We start from the raw sequence: 27,330 nt of genomic DNA, 5'->3' as shown, positions 1-27,330 counted from the left end.
AGTCTCCCAAATTCCTGTGAGAAACACTCTGGCTGTATCCCATTACAGAGACCGCCTCCTTGGTAGGACGCGGTCTCGCGGTCTATGAAGGCTATAGCCTATGAAGGCCGATTCGAAGGCCGAACCATGGCCGAACGAGCGTTGTTAAACGGGACGGTCTCCGCAGGTCTCCGTTTACGAGCATTTCCGGTTTGCGCAACAAGCCGTTACCTTGCGTGAGGACTCGCCGCTCCTGTGCTGCCTAGCAACCCTGATAGCTGCCAACGGAAACAGCCTTGTCAACAGAGGAAAAAATAAAAAGAAGTTGCCTACCAGACGAAAAGAAAAAAAAGTACAAGAAAAAAAGAAAGGAAGATAAAAGTTAAGAAGATGGAGCAACACGTTGCTGTTTTGTTATTTTTTATTTTATTGTATGCCATCTCTGAAAAAAACGCAATGAATCATGGGATATGTTGGGCTGCGAAGGATACATCTGATGCAGCCTTCAAAACCGTGAAACTAAGGCTTCAAATGCAGCCTTCGTAGACCGCAACCCCTGAATCAAGATACAGCCTCTGTGTGTGTGCATGTTTATTAAGAGCCATTAGACCAGGGGTTGTGTTCAAGTACGCGTAATAATTTGGTCATTCATCAATAGAAACATTGTGTTGTTATCTGGCTCAGAGAGGGACCAGTCACTGATACGTTTTGGACTATAGACAAACATAGCTTTTATATGTTTGTTTTGTAAGACCGCCTCTCAGAGGGCCCATCAGGACTTCCTGTATAGGGGCCCAGAATTTGGTGCAACGCCCCTGCCTCCGCATAACGTATAAATAATCATGGTGGGCTGCCATGGCCAAAAATGCCAGGGCCGATTTTTTGTCCCAGTCCAGCCCTGGCCCTGGGGCTGAGAGGTTTCGTAGGCCCCCTGAGAGTCTGTCTTACAACACAAAACGTGTAACATTTATTTTGATTAATAAACAAATAATTTTAAGGTAACACTCAGGGCTTTTTAGGGGGATCCGGGGGCATGCCCACCCGAAAGAAAAATGTGAAACTTTTAAAGTAAAATGTATCAATCTGGTGCATTTTGAGAAGAATACTAAGGCTAAATCAGCTGCGTCCTATGTGAGCTATTTAGTACTATTTTCTGGAATAATTTGGGGACACAGAATTACCAAAAAGCAGAAAGAAAAAATGTACAGGTTTAAAAAAATCTCTCTGTGAAGTTTTTTTTTAAAAAATTTTATACAGAATAGCTCAAAATACAGTAGGCCCCTGATCTTCATAGCCACGAACAATGTAATTTAAAAATATCAAAAATGTACTGGTGCCAGATCTCTGTATGCCCCCCTACCCACTAAGGTTAGGGGCCTATAATGAGCTAGTCAATTGTTTATTTTTTAATTCAAAGATTAAGAGCCTATATTAAGCCAGTAAAACATTTAAATTTTTTCTAAGAATGGCACATGTTCGAACTTAAGGATGCTCATAAGTGAACATGGAGCACCCTAGGCCGAAGGTCATTGATCAATTTCGTATGGTATCATCTGATCGGAGGCCGCATGTTTTGGACACTCAAAGAGAGAGGTATTTCTCAGGAAGGTGGCTGGCATCTCCCTTATATATGTTAGAGATAGGGTAAGAAGCTCAGTCAACTGTGAGGATCTTGGGACATTAATGCAACCACTTAGAATAAAGGACAAGGTTAAAGTCTCATGTCAAAATACATCTAGCTACCCAGGCATAATGCATCCACAACCTGTGACAGCTTACTGTTGCAGATGGACATGTGAGAATGGTTTCTTCCTCACCTGGCCTACATTCCCATTTCCCTACCAAATCTTCACACCAAATCTACCCCTTGTTATTCAGTAATATAAATATAGGGGAGAACGGGGGAATCTGAGGCATCGGGTAATGTGAGCCACCCTCTGTATCTAGGCAACGGAAAACATTTGTGGTCATGTGAGATATATGTTTTCAAGCCCCTCTCATTTCCCCTTGGCCATGAAAGAGAGGACCTCATGGTGCTGTGGTAAGCATGTTTTTTTCACCAAAATAGGTATTTTGCATGTAAAAGTAAATGTTCTTGCTGTCAACTTAATCAACTGTTGTGCCAAAGCAAATGTATTCACGTAGAAAAACTTCTATCATACGTGTTGATGAACTACCAACATATAAAAACCATGTGATGATATTAGCTAAAGATCAGCCTGAAATGCTAAGAGAGGTAGTTTTCTCTCAAATTGTGGTGGTGGGGGAAAGTGAGCCAAATGCTGTGGGGGAAAGTGAGACACTGTCTCACTTTCCCCCACCATGAGGCACAAGTTAAGTTTAGTCTTAAACATATTTTCATGTAATATTACATAACATATGTTTTATTTTAATGGCATACACATTGTAGAAAAGCCATCATGCCAAGGAAATACACCAGGAAGACGACCTGGGGCAACCACACGGAAAGAGCACCTTCTCATCTTTCCCTGTAACCTTCAGGGCTGGAATGTAGAGTAGGCCTAGTTGTTGAGTATGACAGGCTGATGTTATAATCCAGTTGGGTCTTCTCCTGTGTTCTGAGTCCCAGGCTGTTCTCGCTGGTTCTGATTTTCCTATGCTTTGACCCCCAAACACTAGCTGGCTCTAAGGGTCCTGTGTTCTGACCCCCAGACTGTGTTCTAATCTAACTGGTCCTATCTATCATTTGAATCTTATTAAAACCTTTTGAATTATAATATGTTGTATTTGATTTTGTTCAGAGTTACTTTCAAGTGTTTAGAAAATTTGCTTTGCTTAATTGACCAAACCCCATCATTATTTTACTAGTCCGACATTAGTTCTGGAATGTGTGGCTACCTTTCAGGATTCTAACTGTTACAATATGTGTTGTTATGGTAGTTTCAGAGTGAAAAAGTAAGTGAATCAGTTTACCCCCAGCTGGTTCACTTTACCCCCTTGACTTTTCTGGTCCGTCTCAGTTTACCCCACAGCTGGGGTAAAGTGAGCCACATGACAACTTTTTTTAAAACAATTATATTTTCATTGCCCTTTGTCTTGAAAGAATTCTGCTAATGCTCATTTCTAGGAAACATCCTGAATTAATGGGAAATGTGTAAATTTGAGTGAAAAATCATTTTAGCTCGCTTAGAGGGGAGCAAATGTAAAAAGTGGCTCATATTACCCCGTTCTCCCCTACTGTAATTTGTGTTTTGATCTTTTCCAATGAATGTTTATTAGTTTGAATCTGCTCTAAACATTGTGATTTTTTCACATGCTGTTGCACCAACTAGTAATGAAACACCACAAACTATACAGATGGTTCGTAGTGAAGTTACTGTTAATTCAAACGGAACATGTCCTACAGCGTAATTTCACATTGAAATAATTTGACTAGCAAAACGGCTAAATGTCAAGTCAATTTTGACTTTTATTTTGAAGCAGAAACCGGAACCTAGCACTTCCTAGCTCAGCTGCGCGACCTTCCGTGTTGTGACTCTGGGACTACGCGGAAAAATAACAGAAAGGAAAGCTTGTCATTTGCAAAAGTCCTCCTTATAACCGTGCGCCCCCACCAAAACCCCTATGAACGTTAGTGGTAGCCGCAAGTCATTAATTTTCACTTTAATTTTCGCTACGAAGGGCGACTGAAGCCTCGGCTGCAGTCAGCGATCAACCTCCGGCACACAGGCGTATAGTGTCCACTCCACACACAGTCTGAAATAAGCCGTGGATGAATAACATACATATTAATTTAGCCTTAATACTAATTTGTTTTATATAGCCTATGTTGTTTTATGGTTTGGTTTTTAATAAAAAGGAAGTTCCAATTATGTTTGTCTATGCTGTTCTAGGGGTGGGGGGATCTACAGTGTGGGCTATTTGCACTGAATTGGAAATTATGATATTTTAGAAGAAATACAATGAATTACAAGGGTGTAGAGCAGGGGTGTCCAAACTACGACCCGTTTTTAAAAATATAATGTGAAATGGCCCTTTTAATTTTTAAATAATTGAAATGCACTCATTATATTACAGAGAAATATGTCCCATAAAAGAAAAAGAGCACCAAGCCCATCCCAGAGGATCCTGCATAAACATTTTTTTTTTATTAATATTATCATGGAAAATCCATGTGTCCTTCTCCAATAGCTTCTAATTCATCTGACACAGTGTCTCCATTTTTATTCATACAAAATTCTTAGGATTTAGCCTCTTAATTTCTCTCTCAAAGTGCATTCATGCATTTCACTTTAAAAACTTAAAAAAATCTCACGGGGGGGGGCATACCCCCGGACCCCCCTACGAGGGTCGGTATCCCGACTGGCTACTGTTTTCACCCAGCTGGACATTGAACGCAAAAAAGGAAAACACTGGGTGTATCAATGGCATTTAACAAGAGAGGGGATGTGTCTCTTTAATGTGCAAGAAAAGTGTTGCCGTGAAGAAGGATTACAATTGACGAAGACACTATGAAACTAAACATCAGAGCAGCTACATGTCCTGATAAATGTGTTATTTTTGCAAAGTGGCCTGGCCCTTCGTAGATTTTTCTGTATGTGGCCCTCAGTGAAACACTGGTGTAGAGAATGTGTGTGTTAGGAGTATTAAAATGAGAAAAAATAATGGGACAAAAAGAAATCAAGGGACATTAAGGTTAGAATAGATAAGAATGTGCAATTAATCGCGAGTTAACTATGACATTAATGCGATTAATCGCGATTAAATATTTTAATCGCCTGACAGCACTAATTTAGATGCATCCTAACACCAGTCGGTATTGAGGAATACGCACATCCTCAGTCTGTAATATTTCTTGTTGTTTTTTCTTGTTATGCTGTACAGTATAGTAGATGAGTTTATGTCATTTCCGCAGCTGAACTTGTGTGCACTCATTGGGCTAAACCTGTTTGAAATCATCCGCTTTAAAAGTTGCTCTTTTGTCAGTGGGAAGTGGTGTGATGGCGAGATCTCACATCATATTGAGAAATTCAATCAAGATTAGTGAAAGCCTCTGATAAGCTTTGGTAATTAGTGCTCCTCCAAGCAAGGCCAGTTTACCATTCAGCTTAATAAGGGCTGCTGCACCAGACTCGAGAGTAATTGCCTCACTCTATGGTTCTTCATTTCTCCTACACTTCATCCATTGCATCCAATTGAATAAGGAATGTAACACATATTGGCAATGTTCTTTTCACCCTCTGTGTAGCTTTAATCTCAGTGTATCATGCTACATGAAGAGGAAATACTTTGTTATGGATGTTGGCATTCTATACAGTGTAGTATATATATATATATATATGGGAAGAAACGACAAAGAGTGGTCTCACCTCCCTATCTGCCCTTGATGGTGTTTGTTATACTTATGCAAACAAAGCATAATTGTTTTAATTAGTATGTGTTGCTGTTGTGTGTAGTCAGTCATGCAAAATTAACACTGAATAAACACAATCATTGCCAAAAATGCAATAGGGGCGATTGTTTACAGTTGGTTGGTGCCAACATGTGGCTCTGATACAATGTGTAATTGCCACCTACAGATTAGTTAGTACATGTGCACTATGAAAATCAGGATAAGAATGCAATTATGAACATTTAATTATTTGATATTAAACTTGTCTGGTGATGTGGCTCAAAAATGTATTTGTATGCATGCTGCAGATGTCTATTAATCACAGATGAAATGGCAATGGATAAAGTGTGTTATCTGGCATTTTATCCTCTAATTGAACAAGACTAAAAGTGCAATGCCCCTTTAATGTTCCCTGGAGGCTTCAGCAAAATACGATGGCACTAAGTCAATTAGAACTTATAGATGCCATAGATTGAGTTCAAACTGATTTGTGTGTGTGTGTGTGTGTGTGTGTGTGTGTGTGTGTGTGTGTGTGTGTGTGTGTGTGTGTGTGTGTGTGTGTGTGTGTGTGTGTGTGTGTGTGTGTGTGTGTGTGTGTGTGTGTGTGTGTGTGTGTGTGTGTGTGTGTGTGTGTGTGTGTGTGTGTGTGTGTGTGTGTGTTGCAGTCATTTAGAGTTGTCAATTTTTAATTAGCTGCTGACCATTTTAAATGTGTGAATAAAAGCATTTCCTCTTTTTCCTTAACTATTCAATTATGTTACTAGAAAGAAACACATCTAAGAAAACTTAAGTTGATCTTTTTGAGCCACAAACAACATACTTTCACACAATGCTCTCATAAAAAACGAGATTTAGAAATGAATCCACGTGTTACAGCAGCATATATTCCGATAAGAGAGTATATGACAGTGATGTGTGCATAGTTGTGCGTGTTTGGATACAGTTTGATTCAAAGCAGAGAAAATAAAATAGAATAGAAGCAGTTCAGTGAATATATGGATTATTGTTTTTTTCGGTTAATAAACATCAATGTTGAGAAAGGACAGAAGTCTGTGAGGAGTTGTTTGATAGAGCAAACTGCAAAATACCCCAATGTTACACCTCACAATGGTGGAAAAGGAGCTGGCAGTCTGGCAGCGTAATGTTTGGAGCTAATGCATAATTGACTAGTACTTATTTATGAAATGTAGCCTAGTCTACTCACTGAGGGCCCATTTTAAACTGGTTGTGGGACCCATCCCTATGACTAGCCTTAGAAGTAAACGTGAAATCAAAATGTTAGGGGTGCTCAGTGGAAATACCCCTAAAATGGGAGTTGCTAAAGAAAGCTACAGTTTTCTAAAGAAAGCTAGAGAGTTCAATATGCAGAGTTCAACATCATGGGAATTGCTAATTCATTCATTAACCCATTGATGACTATGGCAATCTTGGATGCATGTACTTAATGCCTGAGGGTTTTCTGAAAAAATAGTACGAATTGTCAAGTCTACCAAAACCTTAATATCTAAGCCTGTGTAGCACATAGAAACATGAAATAAAATACATTTAAAAGTTAAGGTTCACAGGTTTATTTAAACATGCTCCCTTAGCGCTTACAAACCAACAAATATTTCTAAAAATCGTCAAAATTAGATGAATTAGAAAATTATTAAATATTGTTAATAAATAGATGCAATGTGTTGTGTGATTTTCGTCAGTAGTCTATAGTAGACCTTGATTCTGCGCACCAAACACCACTAACTGTTCTGTCGCCGACATAGCTGGCGTATTTTTTTTATTATTTAGTTTTATTTTTATTTGTTTTTGATTGACATGATTTTCGGCAAACCGCACAACTTTTGGGTGGTCACATGGTCTTAAAAAAATCAACAAAACCCACCTCATGTGTATTTGAACCAATGACAATGCATTCTATGCTGGGAATGCCATGAAAATTAGATAAAGTAATAATGCTGCGCGACGCAGCATCAGGCAGGAGAGCCAATGTGGCATCGCGCAGCAGCCGTCATCAATGGGTTAAATGGTATAGTAGTCTTCCAGTTAAATATTAATATTGTTTGCACACAGGTCAAAGTTTTCCCTTGATGAGTGGCCCTAGAGAGGAAAGGTCATAGGGTCATTAAAGAATTTTGATTCATCAACGGGAGACATCAAATTAAATGCAAATTATGATCCTATTATTTAGCCGATAGGTTGATGTTTTGAATCTCCGTGTTGTTTTCTTGTGTGGAAAGCAATAACAATCTTAACAAGTTTGCTTAATGTATGATTTAATGTGATATCTAGTTCATTATTGAAGAAACTACTAACCATTTATATAGCCCTGGGACAGTGTGTGTTCACTGCTGCCCAATCTGATATACTACATTCACAACAACACACTTCTCTATCCTACATTTAGTTTGATCAAGAACATCGGAAACAATTGTAATGATCATGTTAATAGCAAACAGGTCTGCAAAATGTACTGGCGATGTGTTTCATTTCCCCTACAATGTCCACTTGTTGCAAGTCATTCATAATTAATGTTTTTATGGTTATGTTTGGACACTCAAATTGCTTTGTTCGGATTGAACATCATTTTATGAGACAAGGTAGTGTAGTAAAACACATTAAAGGATACTTAACTACTGTGTGTTGCCTAGTTTACGGTCTCACATGGGGCACCAACAATATGCTTTTTAAACACATTTATTGGTACAGTACAAAAAGATGAAGTAGAGCGATTACACCCAACATCCGGCTGTTAAAAAAAGAATGAGCATTTATATAGCACGTTTAGTATTTATTTCATCTCCAGGCACAACCCCTTAAAAAAAGGGTGAAAAATAATTAAAGGTGGAGTCAGCGAATCTGGAAACCCCCACTTTTCAAAATTACTTTTTGTCAAAATCAGTGAATATCTCCACACGATCCGCTACCTTTCCATACTGTGTGTGGCTCTGTAAAGGGGTTATGTACAGAAAGGGGCTTGGACTTACCCACCATAGCTAGCAACAATGCTGCTGATATACAGGTGAAACTCGAAAAATTAGAATATCGTGCAACATCGTTCATTTATTTCAGTAATTCAACTTTATAGGTGAAAATAATATCTTATACAGACTCATTACATGCAAAGTGAGATATGTGAAGCCTTTAACTTTTATAATTGTGATTATTATGGCTTACAGTTTATAAAAACCCCAAATTCAAAATCTCAGAAAATTAGAATATTACATAAAATCAATAAAAAAAGGGTTTTAAATACAGAATTGTCGGCCCTCTAGAAAGTATAATCATTATGTACTAAGTACTTGGTTTGGGCCCCTTTTGCATGAATTATTGCCTAAATGCGGCGTGGCATGGATGCTATCAGCCTGTGGCACTGCTGAGGTGTTATGGAAGCCCAGGTTGCTTTGAAGTGGCCTTCAGCTCATCTGTATTGTTGGGTCTGGTGTGTATCATCTTCCTCTTGACAATAGTCCATAGTTTCTCTATGGAGTTCAGGTCAGGAGAGTTGTCTGGCCATTCATGCACAGTAATACCATGGTCAGTCAACCAGTTACCAGTGGCTTATGGTACTGTGGGCAGGTGCCAAGTCTAGCTGGAAATGGAAATTGTCATCTCCATAAAGCTTGTCAACAGACAGAAGCATGAAGTGCTCTAAAATCTTCTGGTAGATGGCTGTGGTGACTTTGGACTTGATAACACAGTGGACTAACAGCAGCAGATGACATGATACCTCAAATCATCAGTGATCCAAATTAAATGTTGCGTTTCATTTGGAAATCAAGGTCCCAGAGTCTAGAGGAAGAGTGGAGGGGCACAAAATCCAAGGGGCTTGAAGACCACTGTCAAGTTTCAACAGTCAGTGATGATCTGAGGCACCATGTCATCTGATGGTGTTGGTCCACTGTGTTATCAAGTCCAAAGTCACCACAGCTGTCTACCAGGAGATTTTAGAGCACTTAATGCTCCTGTCTGTTGACAAGCTTTATGGAGATGCTGAATTACTTTTTCCAGCAAGACTTGACACCTGTCCACAGTGCCAAAACCACAAGTAACTGGTTGACTGACCATGATATTACTGTGTTGATTGGCCAGACAACTCTCCTGACCTGAACCCAATAGAGAAACTACGGACTATTGTCAAGAGGAAGATGATACACACCAGACCCAACAATACAGACGAGCTGAAGGCCACTATCAAAGCAACCTGGGCTTCCATAACACCTCAGCAGTGTCACAGACTGATAGCGTCCATGGCACGCCGCATTTAGGCAATAATTCGTGCAAAAGGGGCCCAAACCAAGTACTTAGTACGTATGCATGATTATACTTTCTAGAGGCCCGACATTTCTGTATTTAAAATCCTTTTTTTTATTGATTTTATGTAATATTCTAATTATCTGAGATTTTGAATTTGGGGTTTTCATAAGCTGTAAGCCATAATAATCACAATTATAACAAATAAAGGCTTCTAATATCTCACTTTGAATGTAATGAGTCTATATAATATATTAGTTTCACCATTTAGGTTGAATTACTGAAATAAATGAACTTTTGCACGATATTCTAATTTTTCGAGTTTCACCTGTATGTATCACAATCTCAGTTCCTTTTGTTTTCTGTATAGGTCAAAATGGATCGACAAATAAGCTTGCGAGATATTACTGGTCTCACAAGGGTAGATTAACGACTATGCAAACCAATCAGAAGCTGCCTTCCAATATATGGAACGAACGTAAGGTCAGAACCTGGGTCCTGATTGGCCCAGTTTTGTCACAAATTGGCCAGTTGTCACTAAACAGTCCAGTAGTTTCCACTGCGAATCCTTGCAAACTTATTTCTTTACCCGGGTCGTGTAAACAGGAGGTTAAGGAGAAGTCCACTCGGCTATCTGTAGAGGAAGGGAAGTATCTTCCCATCATGCTTCAGTAATTAATAATTGATTGGATTTATATAGCGCTTTCATACCGGTGGTGGTAAACTACGATAGTAGCCACAGTTGCCCTGGGGCAGACTGACAGAAGCGAGGCTGCCATTCCGCGCCATCGGCCCCTCCGACCACCACCTCAAACATACAGCAGTCATACACATTCACACGAGGCAAGGTGGGTGAAGTGTCTTGCCCAGGGACACAACGACCATGACACAAGTGGCCGGGCGGGGATCGAAACGCCAACCCTAGGATCATTGGCCAACCAGCTTAACCACCTGAGCCTCCGTCGCCCCAAGTAGTTAGTAGTTAGTAGTCAGTAGTTAGATTAGTCCACGCAGTGAGTGACGTGCACTGTGTCTTGCCATGTTAGTTTAATAATGTCTTTTAGTTCTCAGGGCGTATTTGTTTTAAAATTAACATGCACCAGTGGAGTAGAGATGGAACAACAATAAAGAGCAGCTACAGTAGGCATGGTTTCATGGATTCATTTTGTGTTTGTATTTTAGCTTACCTCACAGTACTGTGTTGAGAGTTAGAAGAGCTCTGTGAGGGGGCTGTAACCATGACCTTTCTGAAGAGGGTTCTACTTAGTCGTATACTCAGAGGTTTGAAGAACACTCCAGGCCTGATGGAACACCATTTGGGAAATTCCCACCGGCAGAAAAGCAAAAAGGTTATCAGTGAGCGTCACACCATATCCACTCAAATGTGGATGGATTTTAATACACACGTAATGCGTTGAATGTTGTTGTTTTTTTCAGATCACTTTATAGAAGACTGCAGCTCACACTGAAAAACCAGAGAACAGACAAAGAGTAAGATATATTTTTTTTATTGTCTTATTTCCTCCATCTTCCTCTGTCATTGAAGTGCTATGATATGGTTGTATTGAAATACATTGACGATCGAATTTTGAGGGGGCAGAAAATAAATACAATTCCTAAAGTGCTGGAATACATATGATAGTGCTTGATGATGTCTCCCATGGTAGAGTCTTAGTATAAATCCTGCATTTACTGTATGATGACTGAAGAAAATAACCCATGTGTGAACCACAGACCTAATGTTCTGCTTAAATGAAAACCCTTGGGCTAAAAGCATCAGGAATCTGAAGCGAGGACACATGGCTCGGATAATTCCAGTTTTTAGTAGCTGTAATACAATGACAAAATCCATTAACCAAATGGATAACGCCAGTAATTTTTCTGAAAGCACAGAAGCTCTGAAAAAAAGCATCAGAGTTGGGGAAATTAGTTGATAGTTCAATTGTATTTTCCAGTTCATACATGCAGATGGAATATGTGAAAGTCATCTCCCTTAATTGTTGGTGCTATGGTGATTTGTTTGTACTGGTGTTGAACCAAGCATACATGCTGCCGAACTGGTCCCCACATGCACACACACACACACACACACACACACACACACACACACACACACACACACACACACACACACACACACACACACACACACACACACACACACACACATACACATGCAGCTGATGTTGGTCCATGCGTGAATTATAATTTATCTCCAGTTGTTCACATTGTATGATGAAAATGCCAGTTTTATCTCCTTTCAGTGTCCTACTCATGACCTAACGTCTAACCTAACATGACCGACACTGCCTTTACACTGTTAGCACTATGCATGTGTTATAGTCACAATGTATGAAGATGTGCAATACAATTCAGCACACTGTTCCATTATCCAACTTGTGCGATGGATATTGAACAAGGAAGTTTAAAAGCAGTTTAAGAGATCGCTCGCCTTCAAAGTAAAATGTTCACATTTTTAAGTGCTGATCAATTTACATTGCAAAGGTTGGATAATGGAACAAGCCGACGCTTTGGTGCGCTGAATTTGCATTGCAGGTCCAGTGTTCGAGCAGACTTGCAAATTATTCACAATAATAATGTATGGTAAAGTGGTAGAAATATGACAATTATGGATTGTGTTCAATACTAAGGTTGTTTTTTTATGTAGTAAGTTTAGCTGCCCCTGAATTGAAGGCGAGCTGTGTTTGTGTCTGGTTTTAGACTTCCTTGATGGATAACAGAACAGGCCGAGGCCGTGGTGTGCTGAATTGTATTGCACATCTTCATTCAATGTGACAATAACACAGGCATAGCGCTGACAGCGTTTAGGCAGCGTCGGCTCTGAAAGAAGGAGCTCACACGGGTTAACCTACATTAACCCTTAACTGGCATTTTTCATCATACAATGTGAACAACTGCAGATGAATTATACTTCACGCACGGAGAGATGTTGAATAAATGTGCTATTCTCGGGACTGGATGCCGCATAGAACACAGTTATGTTTTTAAGCCGGCATCATATTCTCATCCTGAGGAAATATTATGACTGCTAGTTTATAACTGTAGGAGCACAATGGAAACAGACTATTTTATGCTCCATGAAAACATGTATGCTAATCCCTTACTCAACGTGTCACTGTGTCATTTTTGAAAGAGGAACTAGCATAATCCTTCTCTAAAAATAAATAAATGAAAAGTTCAATTCATAAGCCATAAATTGCCCATTGTTCAATTCAATACCCAAGCAGCTTTGCTGTTCCAGCCTTAGTTGTTGGGCTGTGACCAGTAGCTAATGGTGGCTAAAGTTAGATAGATATTGCTGTTAAACTGTCATTACTGAGTCACTTCACTGGCTTCATGATTCCTGTGGAACCTACTCTATATGTTTTAGAATGCCAGCCATAATTATTCTGATGGCTTTGTCAAAACGTAATTGCAGGCATAGCTCATCAGGCATGGTCCCATTCTGTTCACTTTCAATAAGATCGACCTATTTATATCAACTGACTCAAGACAGTCTTAGGAAAATGAAGAAGAAGTGAACGTCAGTATTAATGGGGTATTACAGGGAAAGTGGGCTTCAGTGTTTAAAGGAAACCTAGTCGTTTTAACACAAGGTATTTTATCACTGTCAGAATAAAACCTTGTATGATACATCTGGGGGATTTCCCTGCTCTCAGATCAGCCAAAGAAATTCTAGGTTCCTTTTATAGGTTAAGATCATTCTGCTCTACCTTACTTTCATCTCTTCCTCCCTAGAACTATATTGCTTTTTTAGTTGAACTAATCAGTATCCTTTATGTCCGTATAAGATTAAATTGGTATATCTCCTCAGATTGCGACGAGATATTCACCGCTTTTGACAAAGTGATTTTGACAACAAGCGTATTGTGTAAAAATCATTAAGCTGTTTTTGTAGTTCCTAAAAATATCACATCATGAATAAAAAGTGTTTAAGAGAAAACAGCTCTATTGAGCTTGTTGCATTCCTGTGTATATAAAACATGTAGTTGTGGAAATGAAGTTCCTCTCATAGAGTCAAAGTAAAGCGCAATTTGAAAAAAATTAAAGCCATTCACATTTGGAACTTTGGCAGACCCTACTGTATTAGCAGAGCTGACTCCGTGGCCAACAGCAAATGCCATCAGAATAATTTGATATCAAAAAATAATAATAAATGTGATTTATAAATCCACAATATGTTACCTTTTATAGCTGGATGAGTAATTCAGTGAGTTTATCAGGCATGGTCACTTTGATTGATTATCAGGTTTCAGGAGAAAAAAAGATTGCCTGAAAATGGTTAAAACTATGTTGCAAAGGATAAAATATTTTAAACAACAGCAGACATGATGCGTGAGCTGCTGGGGGGTTTGTGGTTGTGTATTCTGGTTACAGAACAATGACATTAATTTCTTTTATTTTTCCTCCCTTGGGACCGGCATTGTCTCATTTCATAGAACGAGCTGCACTTCTTTTATTTGTTTGGCTAGTGAACAAGGTTAAAGTGAGATATTTGTGGAGAGAAAGATAGACAGACAGGCCACATTAGCAAACGTTCTGCTCCAGATTGTGTCTTAGGGTAGCGTAGGGGAGAACGGGGTAAGTAGGCACACTTTTTACTCTAGTGAGAATTGCTCATCACCAAAACATCTGTCAATAGCCATTCCTACATTAGATTGAAGCTTAAGGTGTTGGCTAGAAATGTGTGTCTCTCTTTTTTTCCAACTTATTGTAATGAAGAAGTAATTTACCATCAAAGACACTCTGACACATTGTGACAACCAACCCCATCAAGGGGTCGGTTGTCACACACTATGGGGTTGTTTGTCACAATGTTATCTTAATGGGAAAAATCTTAAAAAGAAGGCAAGGAGGCAGAACCAAATTTGAATGTTTAATTGCATTGTCAAGTTGACAAATAGGCCTACATAATGTTCTGTAGCCTTGGCAGCTGGTCTAGTTTGGGATGCACTGGGTTGTTTTGATTTTGTTGCCCTTTTTTCTTTTGCTTGCTAGCTGCCTTTTCCTGCTCTATTCTTTCCTTCTCTGGGGTGTCAGTGAGGATACAGCTTGACAATTTCTTTCGTTATTGGGTTCCTTTTCTGGCTGCAGCCTTGAGATAACATGTGACAACCAACCCCCCAAAAAATTTGACGACCAACCCCAACTTGAATTTCTTGCTAGCATCAAGGCCAACAACCATCTGACAACTAATTAGCTTGCTAACCACAATCTAAACTATAGTTTACCCTTCACACTTTCTGAGGGTAACAAGTGTTTTGTTATAAACCCATTGTGTAAAAGCCTAGAAGAAAAATACTGAGAAGCAAAATATTTTGAATTTGACATGAGAAACACAAAACATCCTCTCACCTGAAATGCAGCTGTCTTCCTCCAAGGAAGTCTATGTATGTGACCTCTGATCCCAATTCTGGACCTTTTTTATGTCAACATTTCAGAGCTAGCGCGCTCTGGTGGCGAGATATAACGAATGTGACATCCAACCCATGTGACAAATTACCCCGTTCTCCCCTATGTCTCACTCCTTTTTAAAACCTGAGCTCATATGAATAGTACACACATTGAAATTCGAACCGTGGACTGGCATGGTGATACACTTCACAAAATATAAAACCTTAGGCACAATCATATTAAAATAACATTATCCACAAAAAAGAAAGTACAGTACGAACTTTTCAAATGTAAGTTCAGTTACTGTGTTATTTATTTAATTAATTCATAAGCTTGAACTCTGGCAACATTGCTCAGAATATGTTTAATTAAGGTAATATAAGGTGGAGTCAGTGAGTCCCAGAGAAAGTGTGTAACTTAATATTTCCACACAATCTACCTGTGTGTGTGTGTGTGTGTGTGTGTGTGTGTGTGTGTGTGTGTGTGTGTGTGTGTGTGTGTGTGTGTGTGTGTGTGTGTGTGTGTGTGTGTGTGTGTGTGTGTGTGTGTGTGTGTGTGTGTGTGTGTGTGTGTGTGTGTGTGTGTGTGTGTGTGTGTGTGTGTGTGTGTGTGCGCTGAACGAAAAAGCCAGTGTTAATACACAGTTTAGGCTCTGTAAAGAGGCATGTTGCTAGCTATGGTGGGCCCCTTTTGTTAACCCTTCGTTTACATACCAGTTTACAGAGCCTAGGTTGTGTAATAACAACAGTCTTTATTTTTTCAATGAACACACTGTACGGACGGGTAGATCGTGAGGAGATATTCACTGATTCTGACTGCAGGTGTTCTCCAAAATTGCTGACTCCACCTTTAAAATATATCACAACAATAATATATATGTTTTTACTAATATGTAAATTGTTAATGATTGATTAAAATGTATAAGTCACAGATTTCACCTCTTTCTTGGATCGGGACATGTACGTAAAGAATTCCATCTCCAAAACCTTGCAGACGTTCAGTGGTGTCTTTTTATCCCCAGTCATCAGACTTAGTGATGGTGACGGGGATGTATTTGGCTAACCCCTGGGCCCCTCGTGTCACCGCCCCGTGACATGCCAGTCCGGATTTTTTTTTTCATTTGCTTTCTGAATAGTGTTTGCTGTGCTCCCCAGGGCCGTGAGAGATTGCGCGGTTATCAACCGGGGAGGAGATTATTTCTGTCTGGCAATTCAGCGTGTCATGGCAGTTATCCAGTGTGCGCTGCTTGGAGGCCTATTGTCTGAGGGCCTAAAGGGAGGAGAGAGACAGCTCCAACATTCAAGACCGTGCTGAAAGGCTAAGGGGATGTGGGGGGTGTTTGAGGGCGCTGAAAATGGATGGCCAACACCGCAGCTTTCTAAATCATTTCATGCCGCATCACTTTGTACACAGTGCACTGAAAAGAGGGAGGCATGTTATCCATTTTGCCCGGTACAGGCAAGGGGTTTTGTGTCTCATTCTGTGCACATCAGTGTAATAGTATAAATGTCCCTCAGAAAGACTTGAGAGAGCCAATAGACTGGCTAGCACCATGAAATAAACATTGGACAGCTATGGTGTTGGCCCACACGCTATCTAAATAGCCTGTTCTATGCCTCGACGTGGTCAGTTTGACCAAATGCTGTTTTCTCAAACCAAATAGAAACAAGACAGTTGCTCATTTAATCTTTTAGTGACAGTTTAAACTGTTCAAATACAACTGAAAATTTATATAAACTTGATCTAGATCTGGCTCGCATTTCAACTGCCAAAATAATTCTTACTTGGTAAGCGGGTTTTATAATAAATTCAGTAAAGAGCAAGAACTTCCCACAATAAACAAAGTTTGTTTGCTTGCTTATGTGGCATTTCCGTATCTTTCTCTCTACAAATATCTCATTAAAATATGAAAAAAATATAAAAACATTTTTATTTTGCCATATTTAACAATATTCACACAATAAACAAAAAGCTGTGCACCAACATTTGTATTTTGTTCTTCCTGGAGTGATTACACACAGCTTTTTTAATCCCTCACACTGAAATTACTATTCTGTCGACCATCAACGGATTGCAGTGTGTAGTTCCACCATTTTTTTGAATCGCTTGGTACTCCAACGAAAGGGTGACAAAAATTTGTTATTGCACGGCTGGCTTATTTTGCTACCTTTCCTTTACAGTCACAGTTTCTTTGGCTTAAAGCAGAAGTGATCAGTGATCACTTATACAGTGTGCGTGGTTCATAACAGTCTCTGTCACTCCGCTCTGCACGTAATTGGCAAAAAAAAATTCTGGTATCCCACAACTGTTTATCCAATCAGAAGAGAGAACTCTACAAACGGCCACGTCTCTCAGCCTGTGCACGCGCAGAGAGGCGAATGTTTATGTGCGTTCAATGGAGGAGCAGGCAAAAATCCTGCCCAACGTCTGTTTTTATAGTTTTTATCATGTTTTATCAAACTTACGGATCTGAGATGACGCTAGATAACTAACTGCTTGAAGGCCGCTGTGCGCTAATGTGGTGACGAGGGCGGGGACTCCTGATAGGAAGTCAGCTAAAAGAATAATTTTGCTTACTTCTCCTTTAATTGGTTGAAATACCCGTACACATGATTTCGTATAAGATTGAAGCAAACTGACATCCTTTTAATAATTTTCGTTCGATCATTGTATGTGGTTATGTGATTTAAAATGCACCTAGTCTCTATATGTCTCGGTAGCACGATATTTAAATTCCACCAAAAAGCACAACTTAGCGAGGGTTGAATTGCCTTGTCACCTTTAATAAAACAACTCCACATTTTCTCAGTGAGGACACCACTTTGAGGCCTGACAGGCCGCGTGTTACCCCTCCTCATTCTATCTGCTGTGCCCTTGAATCCTGACATGGATATTGATATTCACAAGGCTTGTTGATGCAGATTTAATGAGATACAACAGCAAACCATATTCAACAGCGTTCCCTTGTTTGGTCTTCAATACTTGGGAGCTTTAATTTGAGCCATAAATATATCACTCAAGTTTTGGAAGGGATTTGAACAGTCCCTATTATTCATGTCAGGCCTTAGCAATAGTAAATATAAGCGGACACCGCTTTGCATGGAGCGATAACAAGCCTAATTTATGCTGATGTTGTGCTATAAACTATTTATGGATGCTGTTAGCGATTGTCAGCTTGATATTGCCATTCCAGCAGCTATAAAAAAAAGGGAATCAAAAAAACATTTAAGGTGAATGTCAGAAAACAAACAGGGCCATGTTACAAGCTGTATTCCCAAGCCAGCAGAGTGTTGTTTGTCTTGTATCCTGTGAAACAGCGCAGGCTCATTTCATTTCCTCTCTCTCCTCTAACCATCAGTTCCATAATGGAACCTTGGCGTCCAGATGGCGTGTAGTTTGATTGCTCTCAGAAGGCTGCTTTGGAGGTTTCGGTGGGGCTTTAAAACATTCGCCTTCCTTCCCAGGATCGCTGTGGGAATGCGTTAGAGGCCTTTTGTTCATTTTTCACATTTCCCAGATACTATCTAAAGGCTTGCTGTTTCACTTTTGTAGATGAGATTCGAGTGACCTTGGAGAGCATTTGCTGTCTTAATGAACATCATCGGTATTCGTCCATGGCACGGCTTAGCCAGATTGATCTGTAGTGGATTCCCTTGGTTTTTCTGTTCTAAGATCTGTGCATTTCAACTAGGCCTGTCCAATGCTGCTTGTTGGGGAGATGGACTTTGAAGTTAGGCTTTAGCTAGCAGAGATCACAGCTGGATCCATAGTCTTCCCACATGTCCATCATTAACCCCCTTATCCTCCTGAGGGCCAGCTTTGAGTCCACTAGGGACCCCGTTGAAGCCAATGCCTGGAAGAAAAGTGTGAGCTGTGCACTTTTTTGCTGCTTTTCATGCCCTCTTTCTTGGCTTACATTCAAGTTAAATCAATATCAATTGAAAAGCATCTAAAGAGTATGCAGTTTTTGCTAAATGTGTATTCATAGACTTACTTAAGACATGCATTATGCTTCATGTATTGTTGTGTAACACAATTAGAAAAGGCGTCAATCCTTTTGACTATCATTGCATGTGTGATAATGTTTTCGTGTGCTCTGAAAAGGGAAGTCAGAACTGCAAAAATTAGAAAAAGTAATCTCTTCTACATTGACTTTACTTTCAAGATGCCCTAAGACATTACAACTAATACATGTTACATTGTAAATAGTATTATTTCAATATGTACCATAGATCACTTTCACTTTCATAGACAGTCACTTTGAATTTACAAATTTAGAAATTACAGAAGGTATTTACCAAAAATGGCATTCCCCACCACTGCCTCAATGTCTTTTCACAATATCGAGTGATGAGGTGGGTGCCATGCCGTAATTCCGATGCCTTTTTGTTCTGACAGCTTTATTGTCCTAAATATTTCCCATTGGACCGACAGCCCATTGGTCCGATGGCCCCTTATTCTGAAAGTGAAACCTATAGTTCCTAAATTCTGTTATTCCAACTAATTAAAGAAGAGGCCTGTTATCCTTTAACCCAAAAAAATAATAATAATCACTCACATATTTCAGCACCATGGACAGAGGGCGGCAGAGGCTTATCAGCAACACACGCATACACTCACCGGCCACTTTATTAGGTACACCTGTTCAATGGCTTATAAAAACAAAAAGCTAATCAGCCAATCACAGGGCAGCAATTTAATGCATTTAGACGTGGTCAAGACAATGTTCTGAAGTCAAACCGAGCATCAGAATGGGGAAGAAGGGGGGTTAAAGTGACTTTGAACGTGGCATGGTTGATGTTGCGCGGCAGGATGGATCCATACTTTCATGTTGTTTACGCCAAATTATGAACCTGCCATCTGAATGTCGCAACTGAAATCGAGACTTATCAGACAAGGCATGATTTTTCAATCTTCTATTGTCCAATATTGGTGATCCTGTGAGAATTGTTTTCCTGTTTTTAGCTGACAGGAGTGGCACCCGGTGGGATCTTCTGTTGCTGTAGCCCATCTGCTTCAAGGTTGGTCGTGTTTTGCGTTCAGAGATGGTATTCTGCATACCCTGGTTGTAACAAGTGGTTATTTGAGTTACTGCTGCCTTACTATCATCTCAAACCAGTATGCCCATCCTCCGCTGACCTCTGACTTCAACAAGGCATTTTACGTCCACACAAATGCCGCTCACTGGATATTTTTTTCTTTTTCGGACCATTCTCTGTAAACCCTAGAGATGGTTTAAATTGAAAATCCCAGATAGGCAGTTTCTGAAATACTCATACCAGCCCTCATGTTCAAAGTCACTTAAAACCCCTTTCTTCCCTATTCTGTTGCTCGGTTTCAACCTCAATAAGTTGTCCCGTCTAGGTCTACATGCCTAAATGCAATGAGTTGCTGACATGTGTTTGGCTGATTAGTTATATGTGTTAACAAGAAAATGAACCGCTAATAAAGTGGCCGTGAGTGTACGTTGCTTATACTTGTGAGTACATTAATTTACATAATGCATTCCCTAGACCCTAACCATCAAAACTAAATGCCTTGCCCAAGCCCTTACAAGAACCCTAACCGTAACCTAATTCAGAACCAAGGCCTACATGAACCTTATAACCTTTTCACTTTTCACTCTGATGTCACTTTTTGCAAGGAGTCCGTTCCCTCTCCTGTTCTCTGATGGGTCTGTCCGCTCTCCTCTCATCTGATTGTTCCTTTCCCTCTCCTCTCCTCTGATCGGTCTGTTCCCTCTCCTCTGATTGGTCGGTTCCCTTTCCTCTCCTCTGATTGGTCTAATCCCTCTCCTGTCCCCTGATTGGTCCATTCCCCTTTCCTCTAAATTGGTCTGTTCCCTCTCCTGTCCTCTGATTGGTCCGCTCCTTGACCTTTCCTCTGATTGGTTCGTTTCCCTCTCCTCTCCTCTGATTTGTCTGTTCCCCTCTCTTGTCCTCTTATTGGTCCGTTCCCCTCTCTTATCCCGATTGCTCTGTTCCCTCACCTCTCCTCTGATTGCTCCGCATCCCTCTACTCTTTTTGAACCATTACCCTCTGCTGTCCTCTGATTGCTCCGTTCCATCCCCTCTCTTCTGATTGGTCCATTACCCTTTCCTCTGATTGGTCTGTTCCCTCCCCTCTCCTGTGATTTGTCCTTCCCTTCTCCTGTTCTCTGATTGGTCCGTTTCCTCTCCTCTCCTCTGAGTGGTCTGTTCCCCTCTCCTGTCCGTTAGTGTACTGCATATGGCACTTTTCCACCGCATATGTAGCTCTACTCGATTCAACTTGGCACAACTCGGTTTTGGTAGCAACATGGGTCGTTTTCCACCGCAAATAGTACCTCCTGAACATGGGCAGGGTCATCTTACAAGGGGCAGAAAGCCGACTCCGGAGCCAAGTAGCAAAGCAGAAATGACAAGCAGTTGTACTATTATGAACCAACCGCCAAAAATACGGATGGAAAATGTTTAAGAAATACCCCCCTTGTATCTGTTTGCTAAAATAAATAGAAAAGTATTGTTATGGGACATTAAAAGGGAGGATTTGTGTCCCGATGCGTGACTCTGCCACTCAGTCAGCATTAGCGATGCGTCACGTATATATGCACGTAAACACGGGCATCATAAAGTTGACTGTTTTGTGCTTGTTTCAGGATACATGTTTTCAAATGCAAGCCGTGTCTCAGCCTGAATAATCTCTCTCTATATAGCTGCTAGCTGCCCTACATGTTTCCTCTCACGTTGTGTGCAGTATGTTTGAAGTAACATCCCCAACAACCAACAGAACTGGGTGAGCTTAGCGAATATATGGACATTTCATTAAGTTTTTTCGGATCTGTGATGCAAATCAAATGAAAGAGAGCCAGAGAAGGCTGCACACGGCTAGACAAAATACACTCGAAAAATCCCGGAGAGTTTGGGAGTACAACAGAATGAAGCCGGGAGTCTCTGGCCAATCAGTCACCTTTTGGCATCGGCTCAGCTCGCTTGGTACCTTGAGCGGGGCGATACCAAGTTGAGCTGAAACCACGCAGTGGAAAAGTGCCAATAGGGAACGGAGTAGTGTGGCAGAACATAGCGAGGTTGAACACCAGACAGGCAGCAATCCTGCATTGCAACTGGGGATGTCAAATTTAAAAGACATGGACCTTTACCTGTCTGGTAGGTCTAATGAAATACACTATTGAGTTCTAAAGTCGTGGATCAAGGCAAATGAAAGTGACCAGGGCTGAGTGATGTGGACAACTACAAACAGGAAATCAAATGGAGCATGAGGTGAAATGTTGCAAAAGTTAATGTGCAGTTACTAAATAAATCGAATCCATTGAGTGTGTTGACAAGACCTGTGTCTGATACCTAACATTGACTCCTGTGGCTTCAACCCTCGTACTCAGTCAGTCCAAGTCAAAATAATTGTATTTATATAGCCAAATATTTTACACTCTCACTGAACTTGTATTATACGCAAACATAGACTGCATATAACTTTAGTTCAAAAGTGCTAGTATTAAAAAACAATTATGCAAAGGTTTTTATCTAATCTAAAGAAGTGTGTGTTTATATGTATATATATATATATATATATATATATATATATATATGTATATATATATATACACTCAACAAAAATATAAACGCAACACTTTTGTTTTTGCTCCCATTTTTCATGAGATGGACTTAAAGATCTAAAATTCATTCCAGATACACAATTGTGCCATTTCTCTCAACCATTGTTCACAAATCTGTCTAAATGTGTGATAGTGAGCACTTCTGCTTTGCTGAGATAATCCATCCCACCTCACAGGTGTGCCACATCAAGATGCTGATCTGACATCATGATTAGTGCACAGGTGTGCCTTAGACTGTCCACAATAAAAGGCCACCCTGAAATGTGCAGTTTTGTCTCACTGCAAAATGCCACAGATGCCACAAGCATTGGGGGAGCGTGCAATTGGCATGCTGACAGCAGGAATGTCAACCAGATCTGTTGCTCGTGCATTGAATGTTCATTTCTCCACCGCCGTCTCCAGCAACTTCGCACAGCCATTGAAGAGGAGTGGACCAACATTCCACAGGCCACAATTGACAATCTGATAAACTCTATGCGAAGAAGATGTGTTGCACTGCATGAGGCAAATGGTGGTCACACCAGATACTGACTGGTTCTGAGTCCCCAGACCCCCAATAAAGCAGAAAAATTCACATTTCAGAGTGGCCTTTTATTGTGGACAGTCTAAGGCACACCTGTGCACTAATCATGATGTCAGATCAGCATCTTGATGTGGCACACCTGTGAGGTGGGATGGATTATCTCAGCAAAGCAGAAGTGCTCACTATCACACATTTAGACAGATTTGTGAACAATGTTTGAGAGAAATGGTACAATTGTGTATCTGGAATGAATTTTAGATCTTTAAGTCCATCTCATGAAAAATGGGAGCAAAAACAAAAGTGTTGCGTTTATATTTTTGTTGAGTGTATATATACACGTGAAACTCGAAAAATTAGAATATCGTGCAAAAGTTAATTTATTTCAGTAATTCAACTTTATAGGTGAAAATAATATCTTATACAGACTCATTACATGCAAATGAGATATGTAAAGCCTTTATTTTTTATAATTGTGATTATTATGGCTTACAGTTTATAAAAACACCAAATTCAAAATCTCAGAAAATTTGAATATTACATAAAATCAATAAAAAAAGGATTTTAAATACAGAAATGTCGGCCCTGTAGAAAGTATAATCATGCATATGTACTCATTATGTACTAAGTACTTGGTTTGGGCCCCTTTTGCATGAATTATTGCCTAAATGCGGCGTGGCATGGATGCTATCAGCCTGTGGCACTGCTGAGGTGTTATGGAAGCCCAGGTTGCTTTGATGTGGCCTTCAGCTCGTCTATATTGTTGGGTCTGGTGTGTATCATCTTCCTCTTGACAATAGTCCATAGTTTCTCTATGGAGTTCAGGTCAGGAGAGTTGTCTGGCCATTCATGCAGAGTAATACCATGGTCAGTCAACCAGTTACTTGTGGTTTATGGTACCGTGGGCAGGTGCCAAGTCTAGCTGGAAATGGAAATTGTCATCTCCATAAAGCTTGTCAACAGACAGAAGCATGAAGTGCTCTAAAATCTTCTGGTAGATGGCTGTGGTGACTTTGGACTTGATAACACAGTGGACCAACAGCAGCAGATGAAATGATACCTCAAATCATCACTGATACAAATTAAATGTTGCGTTTCATTTGGAAATCAAGGTTCCACAGTCTAGAGGAAGAGTGGAGGGGCACAAAATCCAAGGGGCTTGAAGACCACTGTCAAGTTTCACCAGTCAGTGATGATTTGAGGCACCATGTCATCTGATGGTGTTGGTCCACTGTGTTATCAAGTCCAAAGTCACCACAGCTGTCTACCAGGATATTTTAGAGCACTTCATATTTCCTGTCTGTTGACAAGCTTTATGGAGATGCTCAACTACTTTTTCCAGCAAGACTTGACCCACAGTGCCAAAACCACAAGTAACTGGTTGACTGACCATGGTATTACTGTGTTGATTGGCTAGGCAACTCTCCTGACCTGAACCCAATAGAGAAACTATGGACTATTGTCAAGAGGAAGATGATACACACCAGACCCAACAATACAGACGAGCTGAAGGCCACTATCAAAGCAACCTGGGCTTCCATAAGACCTCAGCAGTGCCACGGACTGATAGCATCCATGCCACACCGCATTTAGGCAATCATTTGTGCAAAAGGGGCCCAAACCAAGTACTTAGTACATATGCATGATTATACTTTCTAGAGGGCCGACATTTCTGTATTTAAAATCCTTTTTTTATTGATTTTATGTAATATTCTAATTTTCTGAGATTTTAAATTTGGGGTTTTCATAAGCTGTAAGCCATAATAATCACAATTATAACAAATAAAGGCTTGAAATATCTCACTTTGAATGTAATGAGTCTATATAATATATTAGTTTCACCATTTAGGTTGAATTACTGAAATAAATGAACTTTTGCACGATATTAAAATTTTTCGAGTTTCACCTGTATATATATACACTCGTAAAAAATTTGGCTTAAAATGAAATATATTTTTTAATTTTCACAGACTTTTGTCTGATAGAGTGAAGAAAAACTGTTAGGATGGCAATGCATACCACTAAAAGAAAGTGTTAAATTATGCATTATGGCTCAAGAAGGGAAGCACTGTTTGACGGAAAGGCTTTTAACCACAGCAGCTAATAAACAAAAGCTAGTCTAAGTGGTCGTAAAATGATTTTAAGTAGCAGTAGACATTGTAATGAAAATCTACTTTTGACGCTCATTTTACAATGGCTGCATTATCTGTACTGTATTGTGATATTTCCCAAATGTAATTTTCCCTTAGAATCATGGGTATCTTTGAATATAGATTTCATGTTTTGACATAAACCAACAGCAGCCGAACATTTAAGGACCTTTAAAGAGGAAGTAAGCGATATATTAATGTTAATATACATGTTAAATCGCTCTGTATTCATACAGTGATCACTTATGCAGTGTGCACGCTTCATAACACAGGTCTCTCAGTCACCCGCTCTACATGTAATCAGCAGAGAGAACGCTACAAACGGGCACTCTCTCTGCCTGTGCATGCGCAGAGAGTGACAGAGGGGTGAATGTGTATGTGCCTACAATGGCGGAGCAGGTAAGAATTATTCCCAAATTTTTATGTTTTATCACACTGACGGATCTGAGATGATGCTAGATAACTTGCTGTTTGAAGACTGCTGTGCGTTAATGTGGTGACGTAGGGACATGGGAGGGGACCGCTAACTGCAGTCTCTGACAGGAAGTAAGCTAAAAGGACCATTTTGCTCACTGAACCTTTAAGACTTGTTCTTACTAGTGCAGGGTTGCCGCGGATCTTGAAAAGCATTAAAAGTCATTACATTTAAGTTTCAATATTCAAGGCCTTAAATGTCTTAAAAAGTCTGGAATTATTGGGTGGGTGGCATTAAATTGAATCGGGGGCAGAATTAGTGAGCTTGCCTTATTTGTTTCTTCCTAGTTTTCTAATTTAATTGTTAGATTTCTATGTTTTTATTTTATCAGTGTTTTATATACTTCAAAGATATCCGGCACGTCCGCCACCTACGCTAGAGGCAGTACGGCGGTGTGAGGCTGGGTACCGCATTTAAAACGTAGAAGAAGAATGTGTGTTCCCTGCTTTCGAATTTTAAGTCGGCCGTGGTAAAGCAAAAAAGGAGAGAATGACGCGGCGGAATGCATGCCAAGCTATTATAAATTCAGTGAGAGGTGGAGGGAGGACGACAAATACCGTGGCTGGCTTTTTTCACCACGCGACCACACACTGCCGCTGCTTGTAGGTGCGCAATCACCCACCCGCTGATGATATAGGTAGGCTACTGACGCAAATCACACAACACGTTGATTGTGTTTAGTAAACATGTTTATTTATCTATATTTATAAATAGCTGCTCATCAGACGTTCATTCAGCTCATTCAGGTCGCGTTGACTTAGCGTGAGTTCATGGAGTGAGACGCGGGTCTCTATCTCGCTGCTTGTCTCTCTTTCTGTCGCTTTCTTTCTCTCCACTCTGCACTCCCTTTCTGACAGCTAGATAAAAACTATTGCCGATCCTCCCATCAATCGCAGATAGTAGCATACGTTTCCTTTGCCAATCAGTACAACCCTAATACCCGCGGTTTATTAACCTGAACGCCTGCAACAATACTGTATGAAGAAAAAATTACTTTGCGCAAATTACTGCAGGTCCCGTGAGCATGGATGTAAATCTACAGTTGGCTAGGCCAACATACACATACGATTTTGAAATTGCAAAAACTTCCCTTGACCTGTGGAACCAATTTTTAGATAGTTTCTGCCATAAGTTCTGAAAAAGAAAGTTAATGGACTAAGTTTGTTATTTATTGAATACGGAATTAAAATATGAAGAACATTCGGATTATTCTTCCCCAAAAAAATATCCCATTTTTAATTTAGCCTAATTAAAATATTGTATGCTACACCTAACACATATTTTCTAAATTGATTAAACTGTTCTTGTTACTCGATTAATCAGAAAATGTAAACCAATTGATACAGTTCTATAATTGGTTGAAAAGGTGGTAATGATGGGTTTTCAGGTTTCCTTTACAGTGATCTCTTATACAGGTCCTTCTCATATAATTAGCATATTGTGATAAAGTTGATTATTTTCCATAATGTAATGATAATAATTGAACTTTCATATATTTTAGATTCATTGCACACCAACTGAAATATTTCAGGTCTTTTGTTGTTTTAATACTGATGATTTTGGCATACAGCTCATGAA

The 27,330-nt window shown here is 39.9% G+C and overlaps 1 protein-coding gene across 2 annotated transcripts in view; it reads left to right on the top strand.

Moving 5' to 3' along the window:
* fhit (fragile histidine triad diadenosine triphosphatase) overlaps positions 1-27,330 on the top strand; it is a 323,745-nt gene that overhangs the window by 65,487 nt on the left and 230,928 nt on the right. The window contains exon 3 of one of the 2 annotated variants that reach the window (XM_080025562.1): positions 11,018-11,071. The exons of the other annotated variant lie outside the window; for it this stretch is intronic. The gene's annotated coding sequence lies outside the window, so the exon portion shown is untranslated. The remainder of the gene's footprint in view (positions 1-11,017; positions 11,072-27,330) is intronic. 2 annotated transcript variants of the gene reach the window in all.

Source organism: Ammodytes marinus, assembly GCF_949987685.1.
Source record: "Ammodytes marinus genome assembly, chromosome: 4".
NCBI classification, from domain to species: domain Eukaryota; kingdom Metazoa; phylum Chordata; class Actinopteri; order Uranoscopiformes; family Ammodytidae; genus Ammodytes; species Ammodytes marinus.
This window is presented reverse-complemented; position numbering and strand designations above follow the sequence as displayed.